The sequence below is a fragment of the Antennarius striatus genome, chromosome 10 (genome assembly GCF_040054535.1).
Source record: "Antennarius striatus isolate MH-2024 chromosome 10, ASM4005453v1, whole genome shotgun sequence".
Lineage (NCBI taxonomy): Eukaryota > Metazoa > Chordata > Actinopteri > Lophiiformes > Antennariidae > Antennarius > Antennarius striatus.
The window spans coordinates 19,630,642-19,647,129 of NC_090785.1; the positions used below are offsets into that span (position 1 = coordinate 19,630,642).

Consider the following 16,488-nt stretch of genomic DNA (forward strand, 5'->3'; position numbering starts at 1 on the left):
ATCATGTCTGTCTGCCATCAGCCTCAGTCCTTTTAACTCCTACCAGACTACTGTAGCAGGAAAAGTGGTGGTGATACTGTCAATTTTATTATTTCATGTTTATATGTGTCTGCTTGTTTGTCTGTTGGTATGTCTGTCTGAAATTCACCTATTGTAGGAATTCTTCTGATTAAAACTTTTTGTTTATTATAGTTATTCATTCAGTGAATTTATTATCAGTTTTAAGAATGTATTATGCACCTATGAAAATTTTATTAGATTGCAATGCAAACACTGCATCACCAGCATTTAGCTCCTGCTGTGCATCTTTCAGGCTAACCTCCATCCTGGCATACTCAATCCCACATCCCACAGTGTTAATGCTCATGGCCTTTTTTTTAGATCCAGGGAAATATAAAGAATCACTTGTCAAAGCAGAGGGAGGAAAATATGAAAATACAACAATACACAGAGGATCAGTGTTGAACCTTATAGCAGCCTTGGTATCTGAGGCTGGAAATCTGCTTTAATTATTGTTTTCCCAAAATGACTTCTTTCAGCTTTGGAATTCAAAGGTAAAGCATATCAATGAAAACACATCTGCTTTCAAGGCTACAGGTGTTTGCAGAAAGCTTCTAAGAAATCCTGTTGATTTTACAGCAGATCATTTTGACAGGCAGTCTGTTCAAAATGTAACATTTGTGCAGAACAAAATAAAAATATAAAGTACTGTATAGACTTTAGAGTCTGATGCAAAGTACTGTACTTCATGAGATCATGCGATTCATAAGTGATCTTCACTTATGTGTTGACAAGACTTACAACTTTGGTGTTTTGTTATTATATTTACATTTCTAATGTTTTAATTTGAGAGGTTAGGGAATGTTTCACTTACTCTCACTCATGCAGTTTTAGTAGACTACTCCAACTGTATTACATAAATACCACTGAATTAATTGATGCCTGTGTAGTGTAGCTGGATGCCAGAATATTAATCCACAAGATAACAACTTGACACACACAACAAACACTCATTTGTGACATACGAGTTGTTCATTGTGTTGAAATTTTAAGAAAAATGTTGTGGTCATAATTTAAACAAGTCCCCTCATAAAATGCTAAATCCCTTTAAACATAAAAGCTGCGGACATATCTGATAACTTCAGACAGCTGTTGATGTGAGTATCTGTGGAAACACAGGAGGAGGATGTTTATGTTGCACAGGACTGGATTAAACAGACGGGAAAATGACTGCAAGGAAAACAAAATGAGCAAAAAACTGAGCAGGGTTAATACAGTGCTGCTGGGTAGATTTGTGTCAGGGTGGAAATTAAGGATCATCTTGATCTTATTAGAAAGTGTTTGTGTTTCACAGGCTGGGGTTGTGTCATTCTCAAGAGACAGACACACTTTCCAGGCTCACAGAGAGCATTAATAACTCTAGTGTTTACTGTGATCACTAATGAGAGATACATCCACTTTACAGATGGTCGAGTCTGTTTAATGCCGGTTCAACAACTCTCCTGTACCAACTGATGCCCATATTGATAACCAATAAAATCTCACTGATTTAAAATAATGATATTAATGTATCCAAACAAACAAAAATATTACATGTCAGTCTGTAGGGATCCCACTAATATTAAAAGTCAATTAACAACATATTTATGCCTAGCATACCTATCTTCTATATGAAACTACAGCCATTATGTGGTAAAGTTAGCCTGGAGACGGGAAAAAGAAATTAACTAGTAATGGTTAAAACATAATACATTCTAAAAGGAGCACGTCTAAAGGTTACAGGACTTTACTGAAAAGTAAAGAACTGTAGCAGCAACATTGTCACAACAGGAAAAATAATATGTGAGAATATTTCTCAGCTAGCTGTAATTTAGCAAAAATGGGTGACTACTTTTAGAGCAGGCAGATTTTCTTTACTTCAAGTATAGACAAGATTTCCCCGTTGCTTCATCTTTATGCTAAACCAGTGGTTCTTGACCTTATTGGAGGTACCGAACACTGCCAGTTTCATATGCTCAGTCACCGAACTCTTCTTTAGTAAAAAAAAAAAAGAAAAAAAAAAATTTTTTTTCAAATGTAACACATACGTATATGTTTTACTGGTGTATTTAATGAATTGTGCATTAATGTCACCTTTTTCAAAGAACAAAACCAAGACAGTGCACGAACTAATATGAAATTACCTTCCTGCAAGTCAGTGTGACTTCTGCTGTTGTTATTGAGAAACCAATTCATATATGTGCGGCATCACCTTGGCAAGTGCTATACTTATGTCATTTTCACAGCAAAGTCTGTTTCTTTTGTGATCACCTGCAGACAGTGATGGCTAAGGGGGTCGTGTCATCACAAATTGACAAAATGTGTCAAACGTACACAGTGATTCGTGTATGTTCGGCAAAACACCCGACACATCGTGTCGTGACCTCTGTCTCCGCCGAATCCCTGAGGCCGACTCACCGAGCCCCTAGAGTTCGATCGAACCCAGGTTAAGAACCACAGTGCTAAACGATGCTAACCAGCAATTTGACCCTGCTGAATATTAAGTAGTCTAATCCAACATGGATTTAAGCTAGTTCAAGATTCGACAACATATCCAGTCTTCCTCCAGAAACAAAACCAGTTTTGGAAACATGCTTTATAAATAAAAGAGGCTTTTCTAGAAAATGGATTCCCATTAAAGCTGTCCACTAAAGTTACCTCCTGTCCTCTGGGGGAGGAATGAGGTGAAAACAGGCATTTAAAAGGTGAATGGGAAAATTTTTCAGCAAAGCTATTTTGTGTGTAATGTCAGCAGCCAGCATTCATTCTTCTGTTATGGCCAGGTTTCTTTATAGTCAGTTTATTACACACACACACACACGCATGCACGCACGCACGCACACACACACACACACACACACACACACACACACACACACACAGACCTGTGGGTGATTGCCTTTGCCTTACTTATTTTGTAACAGTCGCTTTTTAAAAAAAATTTGACAAAAGCTATGAATAAAACATGACGTCTCACTCTTATGTGAATTTTTATGCTGCTATGCTGAAACAGATGTCAGGTGTGAGCACAAACATCTTTCAATGCAACAAGAGTGACGAGAATAGAGGCAAATAAAAGTATTTGCATATAATCCTGTTGCAAAACAAATTCTATATGCTGAATTTGGCCATTTTAATCATTCACATTCTAGTCACAATAACAGAGGCTATCACACTAGCATACAACATGATATGTATTTTGGATTGTACTGACCATACCTTGATGGCAGCATAGGTACACAATCCTTCAAAAGTGTCAACTGGCAGAGCAACACCACTCCTGCAACTCCACACAATCTGCACTTTGCTTAAATTTTTTTAATGTATACTATTCATATGAGTTTCCATAACACAAACAAAATAAACACAAAAACCCGGAATTCAAAACGAGCCATAAATTCATCACCAAATCAATTAATAATGTGGTATGAGCTCCCCGACAGTAAATCAAGCGTACCCTCTCTGCCATTACCCTCCCATGATCAGGGCAGTGTGGCTGGAGGTTGTGCTGAATTATGGCATTCATAAAAGTGGATGTATCCTGACCAGCAGGCGGCATGTGTATACTTAGACTAATCCATCATATAGACAAATCCATCAATTTATTTAAGTATCTATCTAACTAGAGGCTTCTATTTATTGAGGCTTCAGAGAAGCATCTACACAAACACAAGCACATACACATCTGTATATGTGAGAAGATGCAAGTAAGAATACACATTTTCACACCCAAAATGAATAATGAGGTGTTAATTCTGCTTGTGTTAAGATTTTCTACCAAATGAGAGGAATTAATAATATGTAATTTCAGTTACTCCTGATGTGAACAGAGGAAGTCGAGTTGTGCAATCATGAGCAAACTTGCCTCACAGCTAACAGACTGAATGCTTCCAGTTTTCCTCTTTTCCTGTCTTCTCTGGTAAAAATCTTCTGCTAGTATCTGCAGACAGGGTCGATCTGACTATGTGCTTGATTTCTAATGCAGCTTCTGTACCTCGATTCCCCAGTGTTCTTGCGGGAAAATACACTATGTTCTGCTTTCACAAGCTAATGACCACCAGATTAAAGCAAGGTGGAAGCTACTAGATTTGTGGTCCAGTCTAAACTTTCCATTATGGAAGGAAAATAAAAATGACCAAGAGGTCAATCCGACCCCAGGGTAATTTGCTTTTACAAAATGATTTACAGAAAATTGTTGACCAGGTTTTTGTGTCAGGCACTTTGTGTATTTGTTGAATACATAAATAACCCCTGGATAGTGACAACTTGATTTGTCATCTAGTGCCGGAAATCAGGCCAAATGTTAGAACTAGTTAATTATTAGAATCCATTTATCTTGAAATGTATCATCCAAATCTCCTCAGAATTACTGACATTATTAACCACATTAGTATGGAATCTATTGGTTTTTGTCAGGTGAAACTTTTAGTTTGAGTCTATCTTGAAAAGCGTATGACACGGGATACAAGTTAGATGGTGCTTGCGAATTTTACCCTTCCAGTATCAGCGTTCCAAAGGGTTGCTGTTGCTTCACCTTTTGATTCATAAACCCCTGCCAAAATGAGCAAACCAGTGTTGGCTTCCAAGTCAGCAACATCAAAGTCTTTCCAAATGTCCAACACTTCCCCTTGAAGTTTGTTACCCTGAGAACAATGTTTTCAATCAAAGGTGTTAGGAAGAGCTCAAATGATGACTTACTGACTTCAACATGGCTGATTGAACATCTGGTGGGGCCTGGAACCATTTTGGTAATATTAACATTGCTAAGTCTACCCTGCTTTTGAAATGGGGGAAAGGACCATATTATCTTTCCATTTTTGGGAGGGATTGTGTCTGCTTTTGGTTGAATGACAACAGGAGGGTCAGCGGCCTCATTGTCATTTGATGAGAATACCGAAAAATCAGGGTCCTCCTCAGTCCTCTGCCTCAGACACATTCTCCTCTATTTCACTTTTACTATCAACGAGTGATCCAAAACATTATGTAAAAGTAAACCTTTCCCCAGAGGGCATTTTTTAGAGAGAGATGTCTGTGTGGGAATACTTTGTGCTCGATAACACAGGAAATATCAGTTCTACTTTGGAAGGTGTAAGTAGTAGGTCTCACATACATAAACACAGAAACAAACACATTCATGCCAATGGTGTGGGAATGTTCTCATTAGAATATTTTCCCTCCCCCGTGTCATGTATTTACTCAAAGTATCAACTTTGATCCTGGAGGTGTGAAGATGTTCACACATGGGTCTCACACAGACAAGTTTTAAAGAGCCAACACAGCTCGGAGTCAAATTGACCCCTGAGGAACACCTGTGTGTGCAATATTAGTTCAGCACACTGAAAAACTATCATGATATTTTTATGCTTTATTAATTGCACCCATCAAAGATAAAGGTGTTAATAAACAACATCTTTAAAATTAATGAGTGTTTGCAATATTAATACAAAGCAGTAAAACAAGTCACGCATCTTCATCCAATGCACTGGAGAATGCCTTATCAACTACTGCAGCAGTATGATGTGTGTGGATAGTTGTAGATCACTTTGTTTGCTGTGTGTGGAAGTGCCTCATTATCACCACCCACTAACAGGTGAATATTTCATGACACAGAGGTAAATAAAGGCACCATGTGGCACGGCTCTGTCTGTCATGTTGTTCTGCAGTGGGGCGGCACGGTGGCGCAGTGGGTAGCCCTGTCGCTACACAGCGAAGCGGTTCCAGTTTGCGTCCCACTCTGTGCAGAGTTTGCATGTTTTCCCCATGTCTTTGTGGGTTCTCTCCGTGTTCTCTGGCTTCCAAACATCTCCAAAAAAATGCGCTTCAGGTTAAATGGCCAGTCCCAAATTGACAGTAATTGTGAGTGTGTGCATGCGTGTTTGTCTGCGTCTCTCTGGGGCTCTGCGGTGCATGGGCATTGTGCCCATAGTGTCCCCGAGCTCATGCTCAAGCCACCTGGGATAGCCTCTAGCTCCCCGCGGCAGCAGACAAGCGGCTAAGAAAATGAATGAATGAATGTTCTGCAGTGCTGGAGTGTGGCAGGTGTGGAGGCGGGACAGAACTTGTGGGCAGAGGGTGGTCTCTACACCTGTTCCTCCTCTCCACACCCGTGCCTGATCAGGCTGATTAGCCTGAAGCTTTTTAAGCCGGCTTCGCATTTGGTTCTGTGCTGGATTGTTTTCTACCCTCCCCACACTTGAAGTTGGTTGGACTTTTTGAGTTTTCTTGTGTTTCCTGGAGTTTTGCTTGTCCAATTAAATGATGAATAAGAACTTCTCTTCTGGTGTTCTGCATGTGAGTCCTGGCTCCCTACTTGACAGAACAATACAGTCAAGACTGGACCCAGCAGACCCTTTCGTTCTTTAGGCATTGATCACCCAAACCAACATCATACTCTAAGCATCGGATTCGGCGACCAAGCAGATGTAGCCACCATGGCTGTTCCCAAGCCTGTTACCAAGCCTGTTCCAGAGCCTGTTTCCAGGCCTTAACTCGAGTCTGTTTCCGGACGTCAGCCTGAACCAAGATCTGTTCCCAGGCTGTGACGGAGTCCGGATCTGTTCCCAAAACTAAGCCTAAACTCAATTCTGTCCCAGAGCCTGATCTTGTCGTGAACTCAAGTTATGTCCTGGAACCCGATCCTGACCCTTCCCCAGAACTGTTTTTGGGACGTCGGGAGCCATTCTTTGAGGAAAGGTTACTGTCACGGTCCAGTATTTGTGTCATGTTGCTCTGCTGTGCTCTTGGGTGGCAGGAGGCGGGACAGAACTTGTGGGCGGAGCCTGGTCCCCACACCTGTTCCTCCTCTCCACACCTGTGCCTGATAAGGCTGATTAGCCTGAGGCTTTTCAAGCCGGTTTCCCCTTTGGTTCTGTTCCAGATTATTTTCTTCCCTTCTCATACTTCAAGTTGGTTGGACTTTTAGAGTTTTCTTCTGTTTCCTTGATTTTGCACAATGGGAGGAACTTCCTTACATTGCTATGTTAGTAAGTGTTAAGTATGCTACTGACTGATGCCATTAGTATAGTTTCTACTCACATGAAGTGTATTTGGTTAAATATTTTTGAGCACAAGTGTATGTCTTCAGAAAAACTGAAAATCATAATTTTGTCTGATAGATCCAACAGCAGTTCTTTCTATTTGATTTTATCCAGTGCACGAATGAGTGAGCATGCACAGGGTAATAGGGTGGGTGTAGCTTCGGTTATGCACCATTAAAGCCAGCATGCTTTTGGAAAAAGCTTACTATGGAGTTACCTGGTCAAGGTGAAATTGTGTCGGTGTGTGTTTGGGTCTTTTGTGTGTTAGTTCAAGGCTTCAAAATAATTTTTTGCCCAAGCTTGAATTTCTGTGAAAACGTGCCTTTCAATTATTATATCACTAAAGTCACGAGAAATTATATTAGTGTGATGTACTGTAGTTCCGCTAGCAATGTCAGGCCTAGAAATTATAATATTGTGTTAATATGTGTAATAACTGTACTTCAATGTCAAGTTAAATAAGGTAAAAAGAAATTCAACAGAGACTATGATTATTTTCAGTCAGATTATTTTCTGAAGTCAGTCATTTCATCTGAAGATTTTCATTAACACTGATAGACCTGCAACCTTGTGGTTCTCATCTTAGGTTGGAACACACACATGTATGAGGCATCTGTTATTCTTTAAGGCCGATTGCTTCAGCTTTTGAACAGTGGCTGAGGCAAAGCATCTATGATACAACTACTAGCAGATGTAGAGTAATACCAGCACTACTGGGTGACAATAACACAGCAGGATAATTGCAAGATAATTGTGGACTACTCTAAGGGGTAAAATTGTACTCGCCATGCTTTAATGAGTGAGCATTCAGATCAGTGTCTTCTTCAAGACATGGGCTATGGCTGTTGTGAAGATCAAATTACCACCTTGGCTCCACAGAGCAGCCTTTCTAACACCAGGCCACTCTGACTGTCTGTTTCACAAACAGCCGCCTCTTCCCTTTTCTTCTGGCTTAGTACACTACACCAACTCTACCAAATCAGATCATATTTCAGAGTGACTTAAAAGCATGTCCTACTTCTTTTTTCACAAGGGTGGCAAGGGCAGCAGGCATTGGCTCAAGTTGGCATGCATGAATGCTTGTTGGCCCACGCTGGTGTGGTGCCGAGTCAGTGGCTGCCAAGTCATAGAGGACTGCCAAAACAACTTCAATGACCGCTCTCTCATTTTCTGCTACTATTTCTGTCTTCTCCTCTTTGATTTACCATATTACTACCTTTGGCTATTCTTCTTTCACGATCTTTCTTTCCTCTCTTTGTCTCTTTCTACCTGCTGTACTTCTATCTCAACCTTGCTAAACTATAATCTGCTAATGTGACGAAGTAGAAGGTTAAACACTTTGCGTACATTAGAAAACATCAGTGTCACAATTATGTGTATGTTTCCAATATGGGAGCATCCACAGAGAGCAGGTTTATCCTCTAATGTGGGACAGGTAGCTCAGCTTTCTAGAAATACCTCTGAGGAATAGCTGCTTATACAGAGAGGAAGAGACAGGGACATACTTCTGGTGGAAAAACATAAGCAATTACAATTCAGCCTTTTTACTTGATTTCATTAAAATCACAAAATAACACACCGTTTCAACCATTATCCAATTGGATAATACAACCAACAGATGGATATTTTGTCCATTCAACCAGCTATTAGCTACATTATCAACAACATAATTCAGTTAAAACTAGAGAGTGAAGAATTGACAAAGAAACTGGACAGAGAAAACAACAATGATTTTTGGTACATCACATGTTCATACGTCATAAGCATGATTGCTTAATGTTCCAAATGTACTTTTCACAAACAGAGTTTCATAGCCGATCAGCTATGAAACTCTTCTAGTTTTGTTTGTAGAATGAAATCGCCTAATTGTGACAAACAGTATAACAAAAGCAAGTTATACTTTCAAACCAGACTGAGCACTTTCAGGTTTTTTACATCCCGTGAAGCGCTGACATATTGTAATTGTCAGTGTTTGTGTGTCCATCCGTCCATCGATCCGTCAATCCACCAAATACCTTCACAACCTTTGCAGATAGAAAGTTGAAAGAAAAAGTACATTACTCGGGCGTCAAAGGGGATGAAAATGAGATGATGACCTGGACCTTGATAAAACTATGTCAAGGTCAAATTTCAACTTTTGTACTCGCCGCAGATGTTTGGAAGGTTGTGATACCATACACGCATTCTATTAGCTGATGGCATCCGGAAGTGTGCTACATACATGTTTGCATTTTCCCTGAGAAAATGCAAACACCATAGACATTTTCACTATACTCATACTTAACTAGGCCTGTTTATTTATTTTATTTCTATGCCTATTTATGATTTTCTATTTGTATATTCTTGATGGGTTATTTATTAATCTTTCTATTTGTACTATGTAACCTTGGCCCAGTCCTGGTTAGCAGATACTGGGCATTAGAGACATGTATTTCTACTTCTGTTAAATCAGCATTTGTTTGGGCCAGTACATCAAAAGATCCTAGATTTGTTAGAGGGCTGAGCATTTAAGGGTTAATGAGTGAGCAACACAAAGAAGACTCAGAGACCAAAAGATACATTTATAGAGAACTGAATGTATTACATTGAGGAAAATAAAATAAAACTGAAAATAGAAATTAGAGGAGGACAATGAACACAGCTGTTAACAGCTTGGTAAATTGTGTGCAAAAGAAAACACCACCTAATCAGGCTAGTGGTCAACCTTTATTTTATCTATTATGACTATTTATTCTCAATGTTTATAAAACTAATTAATTTTTTTTATTAAACCTCAGAGTATAATTCTCTTTCAATTTCAACCTCACAAAATGGAATGGTTTTCACCTGTTGATATTTAATCTTCCCTTTTAGACTCAAAAATATACTGTACAATACATGCCATATCTTTTCACCCTTGCACAAGATTACCTCTACCTTTTTATCAAAATGTTGTTACAGTTAACCAAACAAAACATTCCCTTATATCAGGATAGGATTAAGGATTAATCTTGTTTCCAAAAAAATAACTTATTTTAACTGGTAGTCAAAATGTTGTTTAATGGCTTTTTTACCAAAACAATTACCTGAAATGAAATGTCAACTGAATGATCAAATATCAAGTATCAGTCAGTAATCAAATAAAATGATAATTAAACTGTCTTCTTTCCCCTTTTTGATTATCAGCCCAGTGGAATGACCAATATGTCAATGAATTTATCCAATCAGTCTTTGCAATTTTCAGTCCAACCAGTTCTTCACATTAAAGAAACAGTTCTTTTGGATCGACTCAAATGGGATGGCTCGCCACACCTGCAGAACTCTTTCACCACTGTTGCAGATCAGAGGCTTCCTACAATTGAAATCCACTTCTCAAAAGACCCAGCCAGAACAGATCAAGTTTAAGTTCTCATAGAGGGCATGGATCATCATCACTCCAGTTTCCATCCTGTGAGTTTCTCCCAGGATCAAAGCTCACAAACTTTGTATTTGGATCAATCAATTACAACACGGGAGTCTCTTCCTTTGATCAATGTGTGTATCTTACAAACTGAATTACAAAATCAGCTTTCCAGCGTTATTTAACAAGTAATCACTCTCCAGAAAACACAACAGGTTTCCCCTCTCCTTTCGATGGAAAGCGGGAGCTTCTACAACATGACGCTCTGTTGGCCCACTCCTGCAGTAAGCAGAGCGTTGATTGGACAGTGGAGTGCTTCACTGATCCCATGTCACCAGCAACTTTACACTTCAAAATAAAACACTCTTCGAAATAAAACACCTTCACCTTAATTAAGTGAATCTAATTTGAGGCATGCGTGAGTTATTTGCTTTATTACTTTAATGCAAATAATAATGTATTGATGATCCCTTTTTAATATTAGTTAGTAGGGCTTGGTAACATGGGTTACAACTACTTTCTATGTGCTGGTGCTTTCTGTGTGCTTTTTTTTTCTGTGTTTTGTGTACTTACTGTGCTGTGTGCAACGGAGGAATTAATTTCCCTGATAGAACCTCCTTAAGGGATAAATAAAGTTATACTCTACTCTACGTTCTGTGATTCTCGGACTTACGTGAGACACAAAAGTGCTTTAAACAGTCGATAAGAGTGTAGGAAAAGGTAATACAGATAGAAGTGGGTTTAATATCGTATGGGGAGGGTTCTTAATGTTTAAATTACCATAAGTAATAAGATAAGTAGTTTGTCGCTCTATCGCGGAATTTGTTAATCGCGTGTGGTTCTTGGAACGCATTAACTGCGAGGACCGACTGCACATTCAGGGGTGTTGCAGGTGTTGAAGGATGTTGCAGTCTGAGTGCCTTATTTTGTTTGTCATTACACAATACGTCCTACACGTTGTCTTGCGTTAATGTAACCAGATCATGCAATTGTGCCTTGCTAAGATTATGTACCATTTTGTTAACCAAGTATCCACTAACAATGTTTGCTGACAGTGTGTTTCCTCTGGAATTTCATTTTTTCAATAATATTCTGCATATATTGGATGGATGTAGTGAAAGAGGACATGAAGGTAGTTGGTGTGACAGAAGAAGATGCAGAAGACAGGGTTAGATGGAGACAATTGATTCGCTGTGGCGACCCCTGAAGGGAAAAGCCGAAAGTTCTGCATGTATAGCATATGTAGTACAGTCATCATTGTAATAATTATGATAAAATGATTTTTAGGAACTGCAAATGATAATCTGTGTCATAACACCAGAATACACAACTACAAGTCAGCAACAATTCAAGAATATTAAAAATGCCATTAATCTTTTGTTGTTGTTGTGAGTGTGAGTGTAAATTCACTTTTGCTTCTTCCATTCATTCTTTCTGAATTTAGCATCTTTTTGCGCAGAGGTTAGCTCCATCACTTTGTGTTTGTGAACGGTCAAGCAGTGTTACTTTGTTAAAGCACTGAGGTTCAGTACTAAATACTTTGCTCCAGCAGTTTCAATAAAGATCAAAATCCTTAATTCTTGAAATGATCCAGAGAAAGTCTTCAAAAAATGAAAGTCATGTGCCACGTACCTAACTTTTGCCATGTCTCATTCCCAAAGAGACAAATGCTGCTGTTCAGCACGGTTTTTTTCATATCAAGTGGACATTCATCAATATGAGACAATGAGACAGCACAACATAGTCATGGATTAAGTGTTCAGAGTGTCGTCCTCTTCTCAGAAGGTCAGCAGTTTGAGTCCCAGTTCCCTCATTCTAAATGCCAATTTTTCCTTCAGCAAGATACTTAATGCAACCTGCTCCTTGAGGGTTATGATGATTGCCCACTGCTCAGGGATGGGTCAAACACAGAGAATGGATTTTCCTGAGAAAATGTTCCATGGGGATCAATAAAGTATGGAAGAGAAAAATTGCATATTTTCAAAGCAAGACAGTTTCAAGAGGGTTGTAGGATGATACTGAGATCTGGGTCACAAACATGACTTTCATTTAGAAGATCAGCCTGTATGAATGAAAACTAACGTCACCAATCACCCTCTGACCATATTTTAAAAGCTTTGGTTTGGTGACGCTTTGTGTGTTGGGGAGTGACTAAGGTATGTGTGAGCTATGCAGAAAAAATTGTTGAAATTACACTACCAAGTGACTTTGAATGGAGAATTTATGCCTGTGTTTTCCTGGTGGGGATAGTTTTGACAATACAGTAATCCCTCATTACTCGCAGTTAATGCGTTCCAGGACCACCCGACAAACTATTTATTATGTACGGTAATTTAAATGTTTATGAACCCTCCCCATACTGATATTAAACCACCTCATATCTTACTGTTTCCCACACTTTTGTATTGAAGAATAGTGTTTCTTTAATAGGCATGAGTGTGCTGCGTTGCATGAGTCTCGGCAAATAGCAGGCGCGTACGGTATCATGTTACTACCTACTAAAATTCTGCAATGCAGTGAAGCCTTGCATCTTGAAGCACAAGTATTCAAGGCAATACTGTATTTATCTGATGAGAGAGTTTGACAGTCATTCAATGAATTGGTCAATGAAATCAGCCAGCCTGACAACCAAAGAAACAGTCAAATATACAATATACATTTTGTTTGTAGTTTTATTAAAACTAATTTGGTATGGTGGGTAGTTTGTGGTTCCGGGGTTGGGACACCATTCTTATGGAGGGGGGTGTGACGGCCTCCTGCATAGCAGGGCCTGCTGCTGTGTGTTTGGTGGGTGTGTCTGTCTGTGATTGTGATCCGCAGGTGACCGGCACGTAGGCGGAGCCCTCTAACTGGGAGCACCTGGCTAGTCTCCCAGTGAGAGTATTTGAGATCAGCTACCTCAGACATCCCCGTTTTTTGGTTTTGGTTCCCTCGCTGCTCGCTCTTCTCACCTTATTCGGACACAACTGCTTTACTCACCTTATAGTTGAGATGTTTGTTTTGCAGTCATTTCTTTTCGTAAAATAAATATATTTTTACCCTTAAAGGACTGCGTATCTATACTTTTTGTCATGGCTCACGAGCCGGGTCGTGACAATGCCAAATAGACAACTTGACTCCCTGCCCACAAATAACCACTGACCCTCAAGAGCCAAGTGTTCTACCAACATGTCACCATGTGGAAAAGCCCAACGCTCACCCACTTGACCTTGGACAGCCCACAAAAAACAAAATCATAGCGGCCATCCAGCATTTCAGCCTTCATCCCATATAGAAAATATAAAACAGTCCATTCTACTCAATCTAATCGAATGTGTTGAATTGAAGACCTGCTGAAGCCAGAGGCATAAAAGCTCTCATCTTGTGCTACCTTGTTCAGTATCTAATAGTTATCATTTGGACTGTCTGAGTCCATCCACCCATCATGCTGGTCTTCTGTCTGATCGCCTTTTAGATGACTCCTAAACACACTCGAGAGATACAGGATAGAAGCCTGGAGCAAAGTCAATCTCACAGTTTTATCAGCTCAAATTGAACTGACCTCTCACCTCACAATATATTGTACATTAAGTACTCTCATATATGTTGTTTGTGTGTTTACACACACGCACACACACACACACGCACGCACGCACGCACGCACACACACACACACACACACGTGTGCTTACTGGCATTCTAACCTAATCACCTTGGGTGTTATAAGGTGTTGGTCAACCACAGAAATGTGTTCCTCCTCACTGAGTTTGTTATCCTGTAGAAAAAAAAGATGCTTCCCTCTCCATTCCTTAATCTATCCCTTCGACTTCTCATCACCTTCCCCCTGTTTCTTTTTCCTTGTCACACTTGTACCCCAGCCCTCCAATTTAACATTTCTTTCTTAAACTATTTTTTCACCCTCTCTCATATCCCTCTCGCTCTCACCTGCCTGCTTTCCCTTCTTTTTGCTCCTCGTGCACATCTCTCTTTCTCAGTACATCATGTTTCCTGAGGTGGAGCATTATTTTACATGTGATCCTAGTTACCTTTAGTTGTTTTCTGGTATTGTCTCCAAGTTACCCACCTTTTCTAAACCCATAAAGAACCCTTCACTTCACATCACTTCAATTCATATAATGTAAAGAAATGACACATTACTTTCAGAAAACAACAAAACATTAAAGATAAGATTATTTATAGAGACATTACTACATATGATAGAGGATGGGTTTGAGTCATTAGAGTTTACTGTTTTCTATAGAAGATAGCAGCAGTGGCTATTCTTCATTAACATCACACTTTTTAGTTCCTTCTGTGTGTTTCTGTCTGTGTACAGGGCAGTGATAGCAATATCACAGATATAGACTGCCCCATGTTGGCACATTGATCTTGTGCGATTATTACCTACATGACTTTATAGAGATCTTTAAGATATTTGAATTCCTGTAACCTGTAATTGTTGAATGTACAGCCCAAATTACATTTTGTTTTCTATGAACAAGCATGACAAAACAGATGTGGCAGACAGGATAATTCTGACACTACCAAAAATCAACTCACTGATACTGAGGAGAACAGAGACTTTTTTTTAAACCTGTAGTGCTTTTGTCGTTATGGGGACAGCTAAGGAAAGGCGTTTTGTCAACATTCATGTCTGTACTGTAACCTTTAAGCGGTTTTTATACATCCGGTAATCATGGTTCCACAATGTCCTTTCGGTTCTTGAGACGTATATGCAACATTTTACTTGCTTCATGCATCGTTATCTCCACTACGTATTCATGAACAGTGTTTGGCAGCCAAGCAAATGTAATCCAGATTGAAACCATGAACAGTATGTAATGTCGTCACATTGTCTAGGTCAGGATAACTTAACACAATAATTATCACCATTTTTAAAATAAACACTCTCACAACATATTTTCTTTTGTCACACCGTAGATATGTAGCTAGTTTAAAAACATAATATTATTTGAAAGGTAATCAAGCGGCACAGGGGATGATGCTGTTGTCTCACAGTTCTTTCTCTGGAGATTTTGTATTTTCTCCCTGTGTCTGTGTGAGTCTTCTCCAGGTTCTCTGGGTTCCTCCCACCTCCAAAAACATACATGTCAGGTGAATTGGTTGGTTCCAAATCGACCGTAGGTGAGACTGTGTGTGTGAGTAGTTGTTCATCTTTGTGGTTCCGTGATGCACTGGCATCGTGTCCAATGCTGGCACCGCACCCGCCTAATGCCCCAAAGTTTGCTGGGATTGGCTCTAGCAACCCCGTGACCCCTGAAAGCCAAAGAACCAGTTCAGAAAATGAATGAATGGAAGATGATCCTCCCATTCTTGACCCTGCCTACAAAAAGCCAATTTTTTGATTTTTTGTTACGCACACGCACGCACGCACGCACACACAAACACACACACACACACACACACACACACACACACACACACACACACACACACACACACACACACCAAATCTCTTGGTGGGAAACCTCCTTTCGACTTCAAAGGTCCAGATCAGTCAGGTGGACTTTGACCTGACCAAAAGAGGTGTTTCCAGTCTGGGTCAGCTGAACTATGGTTGAGTTCTCATCCTACATAAATGCATTCTTTATTTTCACTTTCAGACCAAAGAAAAGACAAAAAAAAAAAGTTAAAAAGAGCCACACTTGGGGAGAAGAGGAGATGAGGTATCTAAGGTAAAGTTAATGGTCATACAGTAGGATAATAAAATCAAGAGTCAGCTTGATAGCAAATGCTGAAAACGGGTAAATGCTAAAGCAATTCATTATTTTCTGTGAGGATGACAGAGGATACAGAAAAATGTGAAAGCAAGTCATCTAATGGTAAAGAAACCAGTCCAATCTTCTGACTAGGGTGGTGATGAAAAAATGGTGTGTCTGAAAATGGAAAGAACAATTTTCCTTTTAATAGGGATCTAGATGCATTATAGGCATACACCCAGCAATCTCACCCATTAAAGTAGTGGAGTCTTCCCAGGTTCAACATGTAGTGCATCTTCAAATCCTCCAGTGCCATAGAAAATACTTTATGAAG

General features: G+C 39.5%; 1 protein-coding gene across 1 annotated transcript in view; it reads right to left on the reverse strand.

Moving 5' to 3' along the window:
• The window catches only part of il1rapl2 (interleukin 1 receptor accessory protein-like 2), a 437,686-nt gene that overhangs the window by 154,292 nt on the left and 266,906 nt on the right, over positions 1-16,488 (reverse strand). The gene's annotated exons all lie outside the window — the stretch shown is intronic.